Consider the following 20194-nt stretch of genomic DNA (forward strand, 5'->3'; position numbering starts at 1 on the left):
GCATCGGGACACCTCCATATTCTTCTTTGGCAAAAAAAAATACACTGCTCAAAAAAATAAAGGGAACACTTAAACAACAGAATCTAACTCCAAGTACTTGAAACTTCTATGAAATCAAACTGTCCACTTAGGAAGCAGCACTGATTGACAATCAATTTCACATGCTCTTGTGCAAATGGTATAGACAACAGATGGAAATTATTGGCAATTATCAAGACACCCCCTATAAAGGAGTGGTTCTGCAGGTGAGGACGACAGAGCACAGCTCAGTACCAATGCTTTCTGGCTGATGTTTTGGTCAGTTTTGAATGTTGGTTGTGCTTTCACACTTGTGGTAGCATGAAATGGATTCTACAACCCACACAAGTGGCTCAAGTAGTACAGCTCATCCAGGATGGCACATCAATGCGAGCTGTGGCAAGAAGGTTTGCTGTGTCTGTCAGCGTAGTGTCCAGAGGCTGGAGGTGCTACCAGGAGACAGGCCAGTACACCAGGAGATGTGGAGGGGGCCGTAGGAGGGAAACAACCCAGCAGCAGGACCGCTACCTTAGTCTTTGTGCAAGGAGGAACAGGAGGAGCACTGCCAGAGCCCTGCAAAATGACCTCCAGCAGGCCACAAATGTGCATGTCTCTGCACAAACAGAAACCGACTTCATGAGGATGGTCTGAGTGCCCGACGTCCACAGATGGAGGTTATGCTCACAGCCCAACATCGTGCAGGACGCTTGGCATTTGCCACAGAACACCGGGATTGGCAAATTCACCACTGGCGCCCTGTGCTCTTCACAGATGAAAGCAGATTCACACTAAGCACATGTGACAGACGTGACAGAGTCTGGAGACACCGTGGACAGAGATCTGCTGCCTGCAACATCCTTCAGCATGACCGGTTTGGCAGTGGGTCAGTAATGGTGTGGGGTGGCATTTCTTTGGAGAGCCGCACAGCCCTCCATGTGCTCGCCAGAGGTAGCCTGACTGCCATTAGGTACCGAGATGAGATCCTCAGACCCCTTGTGAGACAATATGCTGGTGCGGTTGGCCCTGGGTTCCTCCTAATGCAGGACAATGCCAGATCTCATGTGGCTGGAGTGTGTCAGCAGTTCCTGCAAGATGAAGGCATTGAAGCTATGGACTGGCCGCCCGTTCCCCAGACCTGAATCTGATTGAGCACATCTGGGACATCATGTCTCGCACCATCCACCAACGTCACGTTGCACCACACTGTCCAGGAGTTGGATGCTTTAGTCCAGGTCTGGGAGGAGATCCCTCAGGGGACCATCTGCCGCCTCATCAGGAGCATGCCCAGGCGTTGTAGGGAGATCATACAGACACGTGGAGGCCACACACCCTACTGAGCATCATTTCCTTGTCATGAGGCATTTCCACTGAAGTTGGATCAGCCTGTAACTTAATTTTCCACTTTGATTTTGAGCATCATTCCAACTCCAGACCTCCGTGGGATATTAGTTGTGATTTACGCTGATCATTTTTAGGTTTTATTGTTCCCAACACATTTCATTATGTAATGAATAAAAATTTGCAACTGGAATATTTCATTCAGTGATATCTAGGATGTGGGATTTTAGTGTCCCCTTTATTTTTTTTAGCAGTGTATATCTCCAAAATGCTAAGACGAGTATTTTTACCCTGCTGCAAAGTAAGTAGCACGAGTTCTGGTCCAAAGTTGTTCAATTGTTTAATCGTAAAGCCCATAATAAATGTCCGATCCTGGTGGTCCCACATGCTCATGCCCTCAGTCCTTCCTCGTGGATCCTCTTGTGTGCGGTTGGTAGAGCGATTCTTGCTATTGGCACAAGGCTATGTGCCCACGACAAGTATGTCTCTATTCAGTCACTACCAGAAAATGGCCGTCTTACCCAGGGTGTCAGAGCACCCCATTCTCCCAATAGTAGGGGGTCCAAGAGCTGACTATGCCATAAATGTCAGCAGTAATTGTAGTGAGCACATAATTTCACTAGGTGGAGACATTTTACTTCATTGATCAGAAGTGCAAAACTAGAGGAAATATAGACAAAAAAAATTATATTATTCTGCTCTGATGTCTCTCCAGAACCAAATGCGTAACAAATATATGTAACACATAATAATTAAAAAATCCTCACTCGGCCTTTACCTGTCACCAGTGCGGTCTTCACCGATATCGCACTGACTTGTCCATAATGTAACAGCATCGTGGCAGCAGGACAATAAAATTAGATTCAATGGTCGGCATTCAATGTAGTTCCATGGATCATGATAAACCCATGTCTCTAGTTCACCCTCACCTAAATGCTGACCAATATTGTATCTTTGCGTCCTTGCATCATTTATATTAAATTACAATTATAGTTTTGATCTTTTTTTTTTTTCTGCAACCTAAAATTCTATCTGCTTTTGCAGCAGCTGCCTGGCATTGAGTGCTAATAATAATTAAAAAAAACAAAAATACAAATACATATGGGACTGATTTTTTTAATGCAAGATGCATCATCTTTTTTATAGGATGGGAATATAATATATGTAATCTATGTGATGATGACGGGAGCAAGTTTCTGTTAACTTTTCTTGAGGCTTCCTATACGGCCTGAGCTGACCCTAGTATAGCAGGTGTATTGTCCCTCAGTCTGGCCGCTCCCTGCGGTGGTCGGGGAATGTCGCAGGTGCAGGTCTGAATAGGACGTATTCATGGAAGTGTTGACAGAGAGAGATGCCACACGCCGTGAATCCCCGAGACGTATGTACCTTGTCCAGAGGTTGGGAGAAAATGTACCTTCTGCTCCATTGCTGAGGTTTTAGCGTTATTTAATCCGAATTCTCCTTCCTTCCTGGACTAATTCCTCCAGAAAACAGCCATTAGTATGTACATCCTATTCTCTCCATGACCCGTACAGACAGGAAAACAAACACGTTTACCAATATGCTTAAAAGTTCCTAAATGGGCAGGAGACTTCTGGGGATCAATGGGGTGGAAGTGCAGAAGGAGCCCACCGACAATGGTCTAAGCCCCCAGGAGCCATTACTTATAGGAAGGATGGGAATAGGATATATATATTTATTAGAAATGAGAAAAAGGATTGGTGGGGTTCTAGTTCATCGGACATGTCGGTGGTCTGCGATCCTCCCACCACCTGCTGGGATCCCTGCCGTGTCTTCTTATTAGTAGGCTAACCCTGCGTAGTAACATCACAACGGTCCACTAACCAGAAGAGGTTGCGGCAGGTAGGAGGAGGGTCGTAGGCAGGGGCGTAACTACCGCGGTCGCAGGGGTCGCAATTGCGACGGGGCCCGCAGTGCTTAGGGGCCCCTAAGAACTCTGAGCTACAAAATGGGCCGCCGGCCCTTTATAAACCTTCTTTACAGGCCCTGGTGCGCGTGCACTCTCTCAGTGCATGCGCGATCACGGGTGGGACTGCACTTGTCACGGCAGCAGAGCCCCTCCACCGCACACAGCCGCACACCACAACTATGGCTGCAGCTGCTCTGTGCGCACAGGACCTAGGATGAGGTCACAGGAGGGGAGGAGTCGGAGTCACATGATCAAGGGCTTCCGTGTAGTGCAGGACAGTAGTGCAGTGCTGGTTGTCATCATGCTGGAGGAGGGTAAGCTTTTGTGTGAGGTCAGGATGGGTTTGTGTGGATGTAGCAGAGCAGTGTGTGTATGAGGTGTACAGAGCGGAGCCGTGTGTGTATGAGGTGTACGGAGCAGAGCCGGGTGTGTATGAGGTGTACGGAGCGGAGCCGTGTGTGTACGAGGTGTACGGAGCGGAGCCGTGTGTGTACGAGGTGTACGGAGCGGAGCCGTGTGTGTACGAGGTGTACGGAGCGGAGCCGTGTGTGTACGAGGTGTACGGAGCGTAGCCGTGTGTGTACGAGGTGTACGGAGCGGAGCCGGGTGTGCACGAGGTGTACGGAGCGGAGCCGTGTGTGTATGAGGTGTACAGAGCGGAGCAGTGTGTGTATGAGGTGTACAGAGCGGAGCCGTGTGTGTATGAGGTGTACGGAGCGGAGCTGTGTGTATATGAGGTGTACAGAGCGGAGCCGTGTGTGTATGAGGTGTACGGAGCGGAGCCGTGTGTGTACGAGGTGTACGGAGCGGAGCCGTGTGTGTACGAGGTGTACGGAGCGTAGCCGTGTGTGTACGAGGTGTACGGAGCGGAGCCGGGTGTGCACGAGGTGTACGGAGCGGAGCCGTGTGTGTATGAGGTGTACAGAGCGGAGCAGTGTGTGTATGAGGTGTACAGAGCGGAGCCGTGTGTGTATGAGGTGTACGGAGCGGAGCTGTGTGTATATGAGGTGTACGGAGCGGAGCCGTGTGTGTATGAGGTGTACAAGGCGGAGCCGGGTGTGTATGAGGTGTACGGAGCGGAGCCGTGTGTGTATGAGGTGTACAAGGCGGAGCCGGGTGTGTATGAGGTGTACGGAGCGGAGCCGTGTGTGTATGAGGTGTACAAGGCGGAGCCGGGTGTGTATGAGGTGTACGGAGCGGAGCTGTGTGTGTATGAGGTGTACGGAGCGGAGCAGTGTGTGTATGAGGTGTACAGAGCGGAGCCGTGTGTGTATGAGGTGTACAGAGCGGAGCCGTGTGTGTATGAGGTGTACGGAGCGGAGCTGTGTGTGTATGAGGTGTACAAGGCGGAGCCGGGTGTGTATGAGGTGTACGGAGCGGAGCTGTGTGTGTATGAGGTGTACGGAGCGGAGCCGTGTGTGTATGAGGTGTACGGAGCGGAGCCGTGTGTGTATGAGGTGTACAAGGCGGAGCCGGGTGTGTATGAGGTGTACGGAGCGGAGCCGTGTGTGTATGAGGTGTACAAGGCGGAGCCGGGTGTGTATGAGGTGTACGGAGCGGAGCCGTGTGTGTATGAGGTGTACGGAGCGGAGCCGTGTGTGTATGAGGTGTACAAGGCGGAGCCGGGTGTGTATGAGGTGTACGGAGCGGAGCCGTGTGTGTATGAGGTGTACAAGGCGGAGCCGGGTGTGTATGAGGTGTACAAGGCAGAGCTGGGTGTGTATGAGGTGTACAAGGCAGAGCTGGGTGTGTATGAGGTGTACGGAGCGGAGCCGTGTGTGTATGAGGTGTACAAGGCGGAGCTGGGTGTGTATGAGGTGTACGGAGCGGAGCCGTGTGTGTATGAGGTGTACAAGGCGGAGCCGGGTGTGTACGAGGTATACGGAGCGGAGCCGTGTGTGTATGAGGTGTACGGAGCGGAGCCGTGTGTGTATGAGGTGTACAGAGCGGAGCAGTGTGTGTATGAGGTGTACAGAGCGGAGCAGTGTGTGTATGAGGTGTACGGAGCGGAGCCGTGGGTGTATGAGGTGTACGGAGCGGAGCCGTGGGTGTATGAGGTGTACAGAGCGGAGCAGTGTGTGTATGAGGTGTACAAGGCGGAGCCGGGTGTGTATGAGGTGTACGGAGCGGAGCCGTGTGTGTATGAGGTGTACAAGGCGGAGCCGGGTGTGTATGAGGTGTACAAGGCAGAGCTGGGTGTGTATGAGGTGTACAAGGCAGAGCTGGGTGTGTATGAGGTGTACGGAGCGGAGCCGTGTGTGTATGAGGTGTACAAGGCGGAGCTGGGTGTGTATGAGGTGTACGGAGCGGAGCCGTGTGGGTATGAGGTGTACAAGGCGGAGCCGGGTGTGTACGAGGTATACGGAGCGGAGCCGTGTGTGCAAGGTGTACGGAGCGGAGCCGTGTGTGTACGAGGTGTACGGAGCGGAGCCATGTGTGTACGAGGTATACGGAGCGGAGCCGTGTGTGCAAGGTGTACGGAGCGGAGCCGTGTGTGTACGAGGTGTACGGAGCGGAGCCGTGTGTGTACGAGGTGTACGGAGCGGAGCCGTGTGTGTACGAGGTGTACGGAGCGGAGCCGTGTGTGTACGAGGTGTACGGAGCGGAGCCGTGTGTACGAGGTGTACGGAGCGTAGCCGTGTGTGTACGAGGTGTACGGAGCGTAGCCGTGTGTGTACGAGGTGTACGGATCGGAGCCATGTGTGTACGAGGTATACGGAGCGGAGCCGTGTGTGCAAGGTGTACGGAGCGGAGCCGGGTGTGTACGAGGTGTACGGAGGGGAGCCGCATGTGCAATGTGTACGGAGCTCAGCCGCGTGTGTAGGAGTAACTATGTGTGGCCATTATACTGTAGGCAATATCATGTGTGGCCAATTGTACAGTATGGAGCATCATGTGTGGCCATTGTACAGTATAGAGCACTATGTGTGGCCATTGTACAGTATGGACAGGGGCGTAACTACCGCGGTTGCAGCGGTCGCCACTGCGACCGGGCCCGGCAGGTCAGGGGCCCGGGGCCGGCAGGTCAGAGCAGGGCCGGACTGGCCATCGGGCACTTCTGGCAAATGCCAGAAGAGCCGGTGCCAGTCATGGGCTGCTCGATCCGCCTCCCCCCGCCACCGACTCACCCCCCCCGCCGTCGCATTCAACTATACCGGCGTCTATGACGCCGGTACAGTTAAATGCAATGACGGAGGAGAGAGCGTCTACAGACGCTCCCTCTCCCATCATTCCCTGCTCTGCCTCTGACACTGCAGGTGCGCGATGACGTCATATCATCGCGCACCTGCTGTGTCCCGGGCAGACTGCAGCCGAGCCTGAGATCGGAGCAGGAAGCAACGCTGGCAAGAGGAAAGGTAAGGAGAGTGTTTTTTTGTTTTTTTACTGGACTGTGGGGGCATTCTCGGGGGGGGGGGGCGAGAGATGCGGGCTGTGCTGTATAGACCACTGTGCGGGCTGTGCTGGATAGACCACTGTGCGGGCTGTGCTGGATAGACCACTGTGCGGGCTGTGCTGGATAGACCACTGTGCGGGCTGTGCTGGATAGACCACTGTGCGGGCTGTGCTGGATAGACCACTGTGCGGGCTGTGCTGGATAGACCACTGTGCGGGCTGTGCTGGCACCCAACACCATATTGCAGTGCAGGGGATTCCTCCTGCACAGCAACAGTCCGAGGCGTATCTAGGGGAAGGGGGCAGCCGGGGCACGTGAGAGACAGGAAGCAGCTCCAGTCATCACGATGAGACAGCTTCTCAATCTGTTTTTTCCCCCTCATACATCTCATGTACCTCTGAATGAGATCGTATTTAAGAGAAAGCCAAAATAACCCCGGGACAGAAGGCGAGAGCAGGGGGGAGGTGCGGGACAGAGCCGCTTTAGTCAGGAGAAGCTGAGGAGCTGCAGCCGGTTTACATCAGCCACCCCTGTACCAGAGAGGAGATTGTGAGTTGTGTATATGAGCTGGTATCTCTGGTGTGTGTGTGTGTGTGTGTGTGTGTGTGTGTGTGTGTGTGTGTGTGTGTGTGTGTGTGTGTGTGTGTGTGTGTGTGTGTGTGATATCTGTAGTATGTGTGTGTGTGATATCTGTAGTGTGTGTGTGATAACTGTAGTATGTGTGTGATATCTGTAGTATGTCTGTGTGTGTGTGTGTGTGTGTTTGATATCTGTAGTGTGTGTGTGATAACTGTAGTATGTGTGTGATATCTGTAATATGATGTGTGTGTGTGTGATATCTGTAGTGTGTGTGTGATATCTGTAGTATGTGTGTATGTGTGATATCTGTAGTGTGTGTGTGATAACTGATGTGTGTGTGTGTGTGTGTGATATCTGTAGTATGATGTGTGTGTGTGCGTGTGATATCTGTAGTGTGTGTATGATATCTGTAGTATGTGTGTGTGTGAGGCAGCGGCGTAACTACCACGTCACAGCTGCAAGCGGCTCTGGCAGGTCAGGGGGCCGTGTGTCCCCTTGAGCCTGTCTCCCTTATGCTTGTGTCCCCATGTGCCAGTCTCCCTTGCCCATTAGTCCCTGTGTGTCCCCATGTGCCTGTCTCCTATGTCCCCTTGTGCTTGTGTCAGTCTCCTTTGTCCCCTTGTGCTTGTGTCAGTCTCCTTCGCCCACTAGTCCCTGTGTGTCAGTCTCCCTTTCCCACTTGTCCCTGTGTGTCCCCTTGTGCTTGTATCCCTTGTGTCAGTCTCTTGCCCACTAGTCCCTGTGTGTCCCCTTGTGCCTGTCTCCCTTGTCCCCTTGTGCTTGTCCCTTGTCCCCGTGTGTCCCCGTGTGCCAGTCTCCCTTGTCCACTAGTCCCCATGTGCCCTTTGTGTCAGTCTCCCTTGCCCACTTGTCCCCATGTGCCCCTTGTGTCAGTCTCCATTGTCCCCTTGTGTCAGTCTCCCTTGCCCACTAGTCCCCTTGTAACCTTCTCCCCTGCCTCCTAGCCCCCATGTGTCCCCTTGTGCCTGTCTTCCTTGCCCACTTGTGCCCTCTCCCCTGCCCCCTAGTCACCATTTGCTCGTGTCTTTCTCACTGCCCCTGTATGGAGGGGCTGCATTATACTATGAGGGGGGCTGCATTGTATTCTATGGGGGTTACATTGAATTTTATGGCGGGGGGGGGCCCCATTTGGAAGTTCGCACCGGGGCCCATAACTTTGTAGTTACGCCACTGGTCGTAGGGCTCAGGTCTGGCAACCATTGACTGTTGATATGGCCAGTGGCAACATTCCGCGTTTTTATTGTATTTTTGACGCTGTGGTTTTTGCATGTTTTTGGTTAGTCTTGTATTGTTTTTGATACTTCCTAATATTTGGCTTTGGCAAAACTTTATTGACATCATGTTTAGCAGAAATGCACCAAAAAAGTCTGAGTTTTTTTAACCTGCAAATTTTCCACATCTAATGAAATTCCACGGAGAAAATCTGCACATAAAACTCAGCGTAGCCGCAAGAAAAATAGTTTCAAACATGCACCGTAGGTCAGTTTACGCAGCCTTCAGAAAAAGCACAGCGCGCATGATGTCTGTAGATCCCATCCTCTTTGCTAGAACTGCAGAACGCTGCTTTTTTTTTTTTTTTTGCACAGGGAAAATATGCCGTGTAAAAAACGGATTGTGTGAACTTAATCTTATAAGCCACATTTCTGCATGTTTCAGCCAACTAGGGGTCCGTTTCTTTGCAGTGAGCAAACAGTCCTACATATTTTTAGAGCATTTATTCTATCACTGGAGGTTGCTCCATCTGCAAATCTTGCAACAGAAGTGCAGCATACAATGCAAACCCCGTTTTTGCTACCAAAATGCCCCCCCCCCAAAAAAAAAAAAAAAAAACACAACGGATCAACAAGAGTATGATCTATGTGCCACCACGGATTCTGAGACTCTGCTATTCACTACATTATAGAATAATATCCAGCCTCTTGGCTGCTTCTCTGATTGTGCTCTCCATGCTCTCGGGATGTCGGTGTAGGTGGACGGCCATGTCTTGGTGGGTTTGCAGTTGTGCCGTACTCCTTCCATTGTTGGCTGACATTGAACAGTGCCCTGTGAGATGTTCAGAGCTTGGGATATTTTTTTATAACCTAACCCTGCTTTACTCTTCTCCACGACTTTATCCCTGACCTGTCTGGTGGGTTCTTTGCTTTTCATGATGCTGTTTGATCCCTGATGTTCTCATACAAACCTCTGAGGCCTTCACAGAACAGCTGTAGTTATTATGCCAAGAATAAATTACCCCAAAGTTCCCTCATTGTACTAATTATGTGACTTCTGGAAGCCATTCGTCACTCAGGATTTTATTTAGACTACAGGGATCTAAATACAAATGCACAACACAATTTTCAGATTTAGATTTTTCAATTAATTTAGGAAACCATGTTTCGTTTCTTTTACACTTCACAAATAATTGTTACTTTATGTTGGTATCACATAAAATCCCAATTACATACATTTATGTTTGTGAGTGTAACGTGAAAAAATGTGGAGAAGTTCTCAGGGTATGAACAGTTTTTCACCTCAAGGGGTGAATGAACCCTCTAAGGCTACGTTCACATTTGCGGTCAGCGCCGCAGCGTCGGGCGCCGCAGCGGCGCCGCATGCGTCATGCGCCCCTATATTTAACATGGGGGCGCATGGACATGCGTTGTGCTGCGTTTTGCGCCGCATGGCCGCAAGCGTTGGACGCAAGAAACGCATCAAGTTGCATTTTTTTTGCGTCCAACTTGCGGCCAAAAACGACGCATGCGGCGCAAAACGCAGCGTTTTAACGTGCGTTTTGCCGCGTTTTCGTTTGCGTTGTGCGCTGCGGCGCCGACGCTGCGGCGCACAACGCAAATGTGAACGTAGCCTTACCCCATCCCTTTTGTAAGTGTTTGGTGCAAATGACTTCCAGTAATCACACAGGCACCATGCGCCTGCAGAGCAAACATCCAGATCACAACTAGATCTGGACACAACTGGACCTCGGTGGGATTCCCCGTCAGCCCCCCGCAGGGCACACCAATAATGCTATACACAGTCTACGGGGTTAGGATTTCTCAGTTGAACAGTTCTCAATCTCCGGAGGTGGAAATAAACAGATTATTACACTGGTTGCCCTTAACTGGATTACGTTAGACATGGAATCCACATCACTTCATGAAAGGTGGACAACGAAAAACAGGGTCCGGTTTTCCTTTTGTGGTTTGTACAGGAAAATGGAAGAATGATATACGAGAAGATACAATGGCCGTCTATCATTGTACCCAGTAGCCAAACTGCCCCATGCATCTGTTCATCCCCATCTTTAACCCCCTCATTGCTAAGTCAAATGAGGTGATTTCAGTTTTGGAGGACATGTTGTTCTGCGTCTGCTGGGTACGTTTCTGCATTTATTTCCTTGGGCTTCTCACAATCCTCTCCTGGACGTCTGCACCATTACAGGTGTCTGAACACTTCAGTGTGGGTTTTTTTTTTTCTTTAGATACTGTATTTATGCCCCTTCCACATCAAACCAAGTTCACACTGTTATTGTTGAAACACAAAGTTCCAGAAATTGCCCAGAAAAGCAGTCGGCATCTTGAACACATTCACACACAACACTTCTGCACTCGGGTGGATTAAGGGTAGCCAGGGCCCCGGGCTGTTCAGACTCTGTGGGTCCCCCGGTCATGCGACGGGGTCATCATATACCTGAACCAGATTATTCCAGAAAAATAGTTGCTGAGTGAAACTCCACTTCTCACCTATCACACATTGACAGTTCCCATCACCAGATCACACATATAGCCGTCAGCTTTTGTTTGGGCCAAAAGATTTTTCAAGCCGCCACCATAACACGGTAGACACTTTTGGCCGGGCCCTACTCTATTGTAACCTATTAAATATTTGTTAAAATATGCAATACAATTTAGGTAAATTTTTATTTATTTTTCAAATTTTAAAATGACCAATAATATCACATACAAGGAACAAATACCACTACACCATTTCCAGACTACATATTACCACCAGTGACCGAATAATATCACATACAAAGAACAAATACCACCGCACCATGACCAGACCACATATTACCACCACAAAGTGACCAAATAGCACATACAAGGAACAAATACTGCAACACCATGTCCAGACCACATATTACCACCACATAATGACCTAATACTGCAATACTGATCAGTAATAAAAAAAAACAATACTATCACCATATGTGCCAGTGTACACAGGAGATCTGTACTTAGTATGCAGTGTCTGTGTAGAGGTAATACAGTGATCACTGGTGACATTATACACAGGAGCTTTGTATATAGTATACAGTGTATAGGTAACACACTGACTCACCAGTGACGTCTCTAGGTGAAGTCCTTCATCTTTCATCCAGCACAGACCGCCATCATTTCTTCCAGCCAGGGCTCGTCTCTGCAGGAAATAACACAGTTATCTCGAGCTCCGCTTGCAGAACACATTACTTAATTTTTCCCAACTTCTACATTATACCACATGAAGAAAAAGAGGCAACGTAGTGTCACTCTACACAGTAACAGGCCTGCCCCCTCATTTAAAACAGTATACTAAAAAAATTAAATAAATACATCACTGCAGTAATAATATCCCTAAATTAGCCCCTATGGTAATAATAATATCCCCCATCCTGGCCCCGTGTGTCTCATTCCTGGCTTCAGCCATATGTCCTCCCATCCTGCCCTCATGAGTATCCATTCTGCCCCATATGATCTCCCCATCCTGCCCCATCTGTCTCCATCGTATCCATCCTGCCCCATGATTCAATCCTGGCCCATGATCCTGAACGATCTGTCTCCAATCCTGCCCCCAGTGTCTCCAATCCTGCCCTGTATCTCCATTCTGCCCAGTATCTCCATTCTGTCCCCTATGTCTCCAGCATTCTGCCCCGTGTCTCCAGCATTTCTTCCCCCAGTGTCTCCAGCATTTCTGCCCCCAGTGTCTCCAGCATTTCTGCCCCCAGTGTCTCCAGCATTTCTGCCCCCAGTGTCTCCAGCATTTCTGCCCTCAGTGTCTCCAGCATTCAGCCCCCAGTGTCTCCAGCATTTCTGCCCCAGTGTCTCCAGCATTTCTGCCCCCAGTGCCTCCATTATTTTTGCCCCCAGTGCCTCCAGCATTTCTGCCCCCAGTGTGTCCAGCATTCAGCCCCCAGTGTGTCCAGCATTTCTGCCCCCAGAGTGTCCAGCATTTCTGCCCTCAGTGTCTCCAGCATTCAGCCCCCAGTGTGTCCAGCATTCAGCCCCCAGTGTGTCCAGCATTCAGCCCCCAGAGTGTCCAGCATTCAGCCCCCAGTGTGTCCAGCATTCAGCCCCCAGAGTGTCCAGCATTCTGCCCCCAGTGTGTCCAGCATTCAGCCCCCAGTGTGTCCAGCATTCAGCCCCCAGTGTGTCCAGCATTCTGCCCCCATTGTGTCCAGAATTCAGCCCCCAGTGTGTCCAGCATTCAGCCCCCAGTGTGTCCAGCATTCTGCCCCCAGTGTGTCCAGCATTCTGCCCCAGTGCTCCAGCATTCTGCCCCCAGTGTGTCCAGCATTCTGCCCCCAGTGTCTCCAGCATTCAGCCCCCAGTGTGTCCAGCATTCTGCCCCAGTGTGTCCAGCATTCTGCCCCCAGTGTGTCCAGCATCTCTGCCCCATCTGTGTCCAGCATCTCTGCCCCAATGTGTCCAGCATTTCTGCCCCCATCTGTGTCCAGCATTCTGCCCCAGTGTGTCCAGCATTCTGCCCCCAGTGTGTCCAGCATCTCTGCCCCATCTGCAGGGCCGGACTGGCCATCTGGCAATCCTGGCAAATGCCAGAAGGGCCTGTCTGGTCATGGGCTGCCTTGTCTGCTATGTTGTTAACAGAATTGGCATTCTCAGGACACCCTTACTGTCAGGGGTGGATTAAGGGTAGCCAGGGCCCCGGGCTGTTCAGACACTGGTCATGTGACGGGGGGTCATGTGACAGGGGGGGTCGTCATGTGACGGGGGGGGGGGGGGGGTCATATTATACCCGAACCAGATTATTCCAGAAAAATGGCCGGGCCCTACTCTACTGTAACCTATTAAATATTTGTTAAAATCTGCAATATAATTTAGGTATATTTTGACCAATAATATCACATACAAGGAACAAATACCACTGCGCCATGACCAGACCACAAATTACAAACACAGTGATCGAATAATATCACATACAAGGAACAAATACCACTGCACCATGTCAAGACGACATATTACCACCACTTGGTGACCAAATAGCACATTCAAGGGACAAATACCACAACACCATTTCCAGACCACATATTACCACCACATAGTGACTGAATACTACAATACTGATCAGTAATAATGAAAAAAACAAAACACAATACTATCACCATAAGTGCCAGTATTCACAGGAGATCTATACTTAGTATGCAGTGTCTGTGTAGAGGTAATACAGAGATCACTGGTGACATTATACACAGGAGCTCTGTATATAGTATACAGTGTATAGTGTCAGTGTATAGGTAACACTGACTCACCAGTGACGTCTCTAGGTGAAGTCCTTCATCTTTCATCCAGCACAGACCGCCGTCACTTCATCCAGCCAGGACTCGTTTCTGCAGGAAATAACACAGTTATCTCAAGCTCTGCTTGCAGAACACATTACTTAATTTTTCACAACTTCTACATTACACATGGAGAAAAAAAGGTGATATAGAGTCACTCTGCACAGTAACAGGACCGCCCCTCCCCCATTTAAAACAGTATACTCAAAAAATAAAATAAATACATCACTGCAGTAATAATATCCCTTAATTAGCCCCTATGGTAATAATATTCCCCACCCTGGCCCCGTGTGTCTCATTCCTGGCTCCTGCCATATGTTCTCCCATCCTGCACTCATGAGTATCCATTCTGCCCCATATGATCTCCCCATCCTGCCCCATCTGTCTCCATCGTATTCTCCTGCCCCATGATCCAATCCTGCCCCATGTCTTTCATTCTGCCCCGTCTCTACATTCTGCCCATGCCTCCAGTCCTGCCCCCAGTGTGTCCAGCAATCTGCCCCAGTGTGTCCAGCATATTACCCCCAGTGTGTAAAGCAATCTGCCCCAGTATGTCCAGCATATTGCCCCAGTAACCAGCAATCTGCCCCAGTGTGTCCAGCATTGCCCCAGACAGTGTCTCCAGCAATCTGCCCCAGTGTCTGACTCCAGCATATTTCCCCCAGACAGTGTGTTCAACAATTTGCCCCAGTATGTCCAGCATATTGCCCCAGTGTGTCCAGCATATTACCACCAGTGTGTCCAGCAATCTGCCCCAGTGTGTCCAGCAATCTGCCCCAGTGTCTCCAGCATTGTCCCCAGTGTGTCCAGCAATCTGCCCAGGTGTCTCCAGCAATCTGCCCCAGTGTCTCCAGCAATCTGCCCCAGTGTCTCCAGCAATCTGCCCCAGTGTCTCCAGCATTGCCCCCTGTGTGTCCAGCAATCTGCCCCAGTGTCTCCAGCATTGCCCCAGTGTCTACAGCAATCTGCCCCAGTGTCTCCAGCATTGCCCCAGTGTCTACAGCAATCTGCCCCAGTGTCTACAGCAATCTGCCCCAGTGTCTACAGCATTGCCCCAGTGTCTCCAGCAATCTGCCCCAGTGTCTCCAGCAATCTGCCCCAGTGTCTACAGCATTGCCCCAGTGTCTACAGCAATCTGCCCCAGTGTCTACAGCAATCTGCCCCAGTGTCTCCAACATTGCCCCAGTGTCTCCAGCAATCTGCCCCAGTGTCTCCAGCAATCTGCCCCAGTGTCTACAGCATTGCCCCAGTGTCTACAGCAATCTGCCCCAGTGTCTACAGCAATCTGTCCCAGTGTGTCCTCCAGCATTGCCCCAGTGTCTCCAGCAATCTGCCCCAGTGTCTCCAGCATTGCCCTAGTGTCTCCAGCAATCTGCCCCAGTGTCTCCAGCAATCTGCCCCAGTGTCTCCAGCAATCTGCCCCAGTGTCTCCAGCATTGCCCCCAGTGTCTCCAGCAATCTGCCCCAGTGTCTCCAGCAATCTGCCCCAGTGTCTCCAGCATTGCCCCAGTGTCTCCAGCAATCTGCCCCAGTGTCTCCAGCAATCTGCCCCAGTGTCTACAGCATTGCCCCAGTGTCTCCAGCAATCTGCCCCAGTGTCTCCAGCAATCTGCCCCAGTGTCTACAGCATTGCCCCAGTGTCTCCAGCAATCTGCCCCAGTGTCTACAGCATTGCCCCAGTGTCTCCAGCAATCTGCCCCAGTGTCTCCAGCAATCTGCCCCAGTGTCTACAGCATTGCCCCAGTGTCTACAGCAATCTGCCCCAGTGTCTACAGCAATCTGCCCCAGTGTCTCCAGCATTGCCCCAGTGTCTCCAGCAATCTGCCCCAGTGTCTCCAGCAATCTGCCCCAGTGTCTCCAGCAATCTGTCCCAGTGTCTACAGCATTGCCCCAGTGTCTACAGCAATCTGCCACAGTGTCTACAGCAATCTGTCCCAGTGTGTCCTCCAGCATTGCCCCAGTGTCTCCAGCAATCTGCCCCAGTGTCTCCAGCATTGCCCTAGTGTCTCCAGCAATCTGCCCCAGTGTCTCCAGCAATCTGCCCCAGTGTCTCCAGCAATCTGCCCCAGTGTCTCCAGCATTGCCCCCAGTGTCTCCAGCAATCTGCCCCAGTGTCTCCAGCAATCTGCCCCAGTGTCTCCAGCAATCTGCCCCAGTGTCTCCAGCATTGCCCCAGTGTCTCCAGCAATCTGCCCCAGTGTCTCCAGCAATCTGCCCCAGTGTCTACAGCATTGCCCCAGTGTCTCCAGCAATCTGCCCCAGTGTCTCCAGCAATCTGCCCCAGTGTCTACAGCATTGCCCCAGTGTCTACAGCAATCTGCCCCAGTGTCTACAGCAATCTGCCCCAGTGTCTCCAGCATTGCCCCAGTGTCTCCAGCAATCTGCCCCAGTGTCTCCAGCAATCTGCCCCAGTGTCTCCAGCAATCTGTCCCAGTGTCTACAGCATTGCCCCAGTGTCTACAGCAATCTGCCACAGTGTCTACAGCAATCTGTCCCAGTGTGTCCTCCAGCATTGCCCCAGTGTCTCCAGCAATCTGCCCCAGTGTCTCCAGCATTGCCCTAGTGTCTCCAGCAATCTGCCCCAGTGTCTCCAGCAATCTGCCCCAGTGTCTCCAGCAATCTGCCCCAGTGTCTCCAGCATTGCCCCCAGTGTCTCCAGCAATCTGCCCCAGTGTCTCCAGCAATCTGCCCCAGTGTCTCCAGCAATCTGCCCCAGTGTCTCCAGCATTGCCCCAGTGTCTCCAGCAATCTGCCCCAGTGTCTCCAGCAATCTGCCCCAGTGTCTACAGCATTGCCCCAGTGTCTCCAGCAATCTGCCCCAGTGTCTCCAGCAATCTGCCCCAGTGTCTACAGCATTGCCCCAGTGTCTACAGCAATCTGCCCCAGTGTCTACAGCAATCTGCCCCAGTGTCTCCAGCATTGCCCCAGTGTCTCCAGCATTGCCCCAGTGTCTCCAGCAATCTGCCCCAGTGTCTCCAGCAATCTGCCCCAGTGTCTCCAGCAATCTGCCCCAGTGTCTACAGCATTGCCCCAGTGTCTACAGCAATCTGCCCCAGTGTCTACAGCAATCTGTCCCAGTGTGTCCTCCAGCATTGCCCCAGTGTCTCCAGCAATCTGCCCCAGTGTCTCCAGCATTGCCCTAGTGTCTCCAGCAATCTGCCCCAGTGTCTCCAGCAATCTGCCCCAGTGTCTCCAGCAATCTGCCCCAGTGTCTCCAGCATTGCCCCCAGTGTCTCCAGCAATCTGCCCCAGTGTCTCCAGCAATCTGCCCCAGTGTCTCCAGCATTGCCCCAGTGTCTCCAGCAATCTGCCCCAGTGTCTCCAGCAATCTGCCCCAGTGTCTACAGCATTGCCCCAGTGTCTACAGCAATCTGCCCCAGTGTCTACAGCAATCTGCCCCAGTGTCTCCAGCAATCTGCCCCAGTGTCTCCAGCATTGCCCTAGTGTCTCCAGCAATCTGCCCCAGTGTGTCCAGCAATCTGCCCCAGTGTCTCCAGCAATCTGCCCCAGTGTCTCCAGCATTGCCCCAGTGTCTCCAGCAATCTGCCCCAGTGTCTCCAGCAATCTGCCCCAGTGTCTCCAGCATTGCCCCAGTGTGTCCAGCAATCTGCCCCAGTGTCTCCAGCAATCTGCCCCAGTGTCTCCAGCAATCTGCCCCAGTGTCTCCAGCAATCTGCCCCAGTGTCTCCAGCTATCTGCCCCAGTGTCTCCAGCAATCTGCCCCAGTGTCTACAGCATTGCCCCAGTGTCTACAGCAATCTGCCCCAGTGTCTACAGCAATCTGCCCCAGTGTCTCCAGCAATCTGCCCCAGTGTCTCCAGCATTGCCCTAGTGTCTCCAGCAATCTGCCCCAGTGTGTCCAGCAATCTGCCCCAGTGTCTCCAGCAATCTGCCCCAGTGTCTCCAGCATTGCCCCAGTGTCTCCAGCAATCTGCCCCAGTGTCTCCAGCAATCTGCCCCAGTGTCTGCAGCATTGCCCCAGTGTCTCCAGCAATCTGCCCCAGTGTCTCCAGCAATCTGCCCCAGTGTCTCCAGCAATCTGCCCCAGTGTCTCCAGCAATCTGCCCCAGTGTCTCCAGCTATCTGCCCCAGTGTCTCCAGCAATCTGCCCCAGTGTCTCCAGCATTGCCCCCAATGTGTCCACAGTCCACCGTTAGCTTATAAAAAAAACCGAAAAAAACAAAAACAAACAGTCTCCTCACCTTACCAGCGCTCCATGCGGCGAGCTCCCTCCAGCAGCGCACACTCGCCGGTGACTGACAATGACGTCAGACGCCGGCGACGTGTGAGCTGCGGCCGACTTCAGCTGCCAGCCTCCAATTGGCTGGCTGGCGGCTGTTGTTAACTATTGAGCCCCAGTGTCTACAGCAATCTGCCCCAGTGTCTCCAGCAATCTGCCCCAGTGTCTCCAGCAATCTGCCCCATTGTCTCCAGCAATCTGCCCCAGTGTCTACAGCATTGCCCCAGTGTCTCCAGCAATCTGCCCCAGTGTCTACAGCATTGCCCCAGTGTCTACAGCAATCTGCCCCAGTGTCTGCCCGCACCTCAATAGGAAAGCGCCGCAGCGCCGGAAGGGGCCCGATGCGGACCCCCTCTCTCTGCCCACCGGGTCCGGGGGACGGGGCACATAAATGCCGGCGGGCCGGGCATTCAGTCACACTCCGGCGGATTATCAGAGGGTCAATCTGCGGTGGCCCAGGGCCCCCCCAAGCCACTGGGCCCTGGGCTACTGCCCATATTGACCCTCTGATAATCCGCCCCTGCTTACTGTTAAGAGTTGTGATGGAGCACAAAGTCGCTGACTCCGTCACTTACCCCAGTAGGCCAAGGGTATCATTAGAAATATTGGTCTTGTAGAAAATATTCCTTTCCTCCATCCAGGGTAAAATTAGTAACATATCCCATCTGGTTCATGGAGACGGGGACAACATGGTCCTGTGTGATATCAAATGCCAGGGCTGAATTTCAGCCCCAGTCTGTACCTGCCCATCTGTGTCCAGCATCTCTGTCCCCAGTGTCTCCAGCATTCTGCCCTGGGCCCCCGGATCGCTGCTCTCAATTAAAAAAAAATAAAAATAAATTCTTCTCACCTGGCCGCGCTCCTGCGGCGAAGCTTCCTCCACGCAGCTGAAGCGCGCACTCGCCGGCGACTGACAATCACGTCAGACGCCAGCTACGTGCACACTGCGGCTGACGTCAGCTGCCAGCTTCTGATTGGCTGGCGGCTGTTAACTATTGACGTGCGGGCACGGGCCCGCACGTCAATAGCGTTAAACTGCCACAGTGCCGGTAGGGGCCTGGTGAGCAGATGAGACGGGGCCCAATGCGGGCCCCCTCTGCCCACCGTGCCCCATACGCCAGTCAGGGCAGTAATGCCCTGATGGCGGCGGGCAATCTGAGCGGTAGCCCAGGGCCTCCCCACACCACTGGGCCCTGGGCTACCGCCCATATTGACCTCATTATAATCCGCCACTGTCTGCACTACATAGAAAAACACTCTACTGGTAGTAAGAAGACAATGATCCTCCTTTAATTCTTACATTGCTATGATAACATAAAAATGAGCTCTGACTGGTTGCTATGGTAAAATGAAAGCTTAGCTGACTGGTTGCTAGGGAAAAATATAAGCTGATTTTGGTTGCTGTTCCAAAGTGAAAGCTGAGATCTGACTGGCTGCCACGGTAAAATTAAAGCTGGGCTCTGGTTGGTTGCTATGGTAAAGTGGAAGCTGGGCTTAATTTGGTTTCTATGGTAAAATGAAAGATGGGCTCTGATTGGTTGCTACAGTAAAATGAAAGATGGGCTCTGATTGGTTTCTATGGTATAATGAAGGCTGGGCTCTGATTGGCTGATATGGTGAAATAAAAGCTGGGCTCCGATTGGTTGCTATGGTAAAATGAAAGCTGGGCTCTGACTGGTTTCTAGGGTAAAATGAAAGGTGGGTTCTGATTGGCTGATATGGTAAAATGAAAGCTGGACTCTGGTTGCTATGGTAAAATGAATGTTGAACTTTGGTTGCTATGTGCAAAAAAAAAAAACCTTTTACTGTAGGAAAGTTCTGATGAATGAGATCCGATAAATGTCACCTTGTACAGTCCACACAACGGGAGCAGGGTATTATGGCCCCAGGGTTAATGGGACCAGATTCATCATTTATCAGGGTCTTCCTTACTGTAGTTTGTAGGACTCGTGTCATGGTTATCAAGCAACTGAGATTTCTTGGGACGTCTTATTTATGGTGCTTTCACAGGCATCATTTTAGCTCAGCACCAACAAACATTGAAGGAAATTAATCCCCAAAATTATTCTTTACAGTTTCCCCCATAGAAGTCAATGGATAAAAACATGAGTCCTTAGTCCACAGTTGCTGGGGCATCCGCTA

This window comes from Ranitomeya variabilis, chromosome 2 (assembly GCF_051348905.1).
Source record: "Ranitomeya variabilis isolate aRanVar5 chromosome 2, aRanVar5.hap1, whole genome shotgun sequence".
Classification (NCBI taxonomy): domain Eukaryota; kingdom Metazoa; phylum Chordata; class Amphibia; order Anura; family Dendrobatidae; genus Ranitomeya; species Ranitomeya variabilis.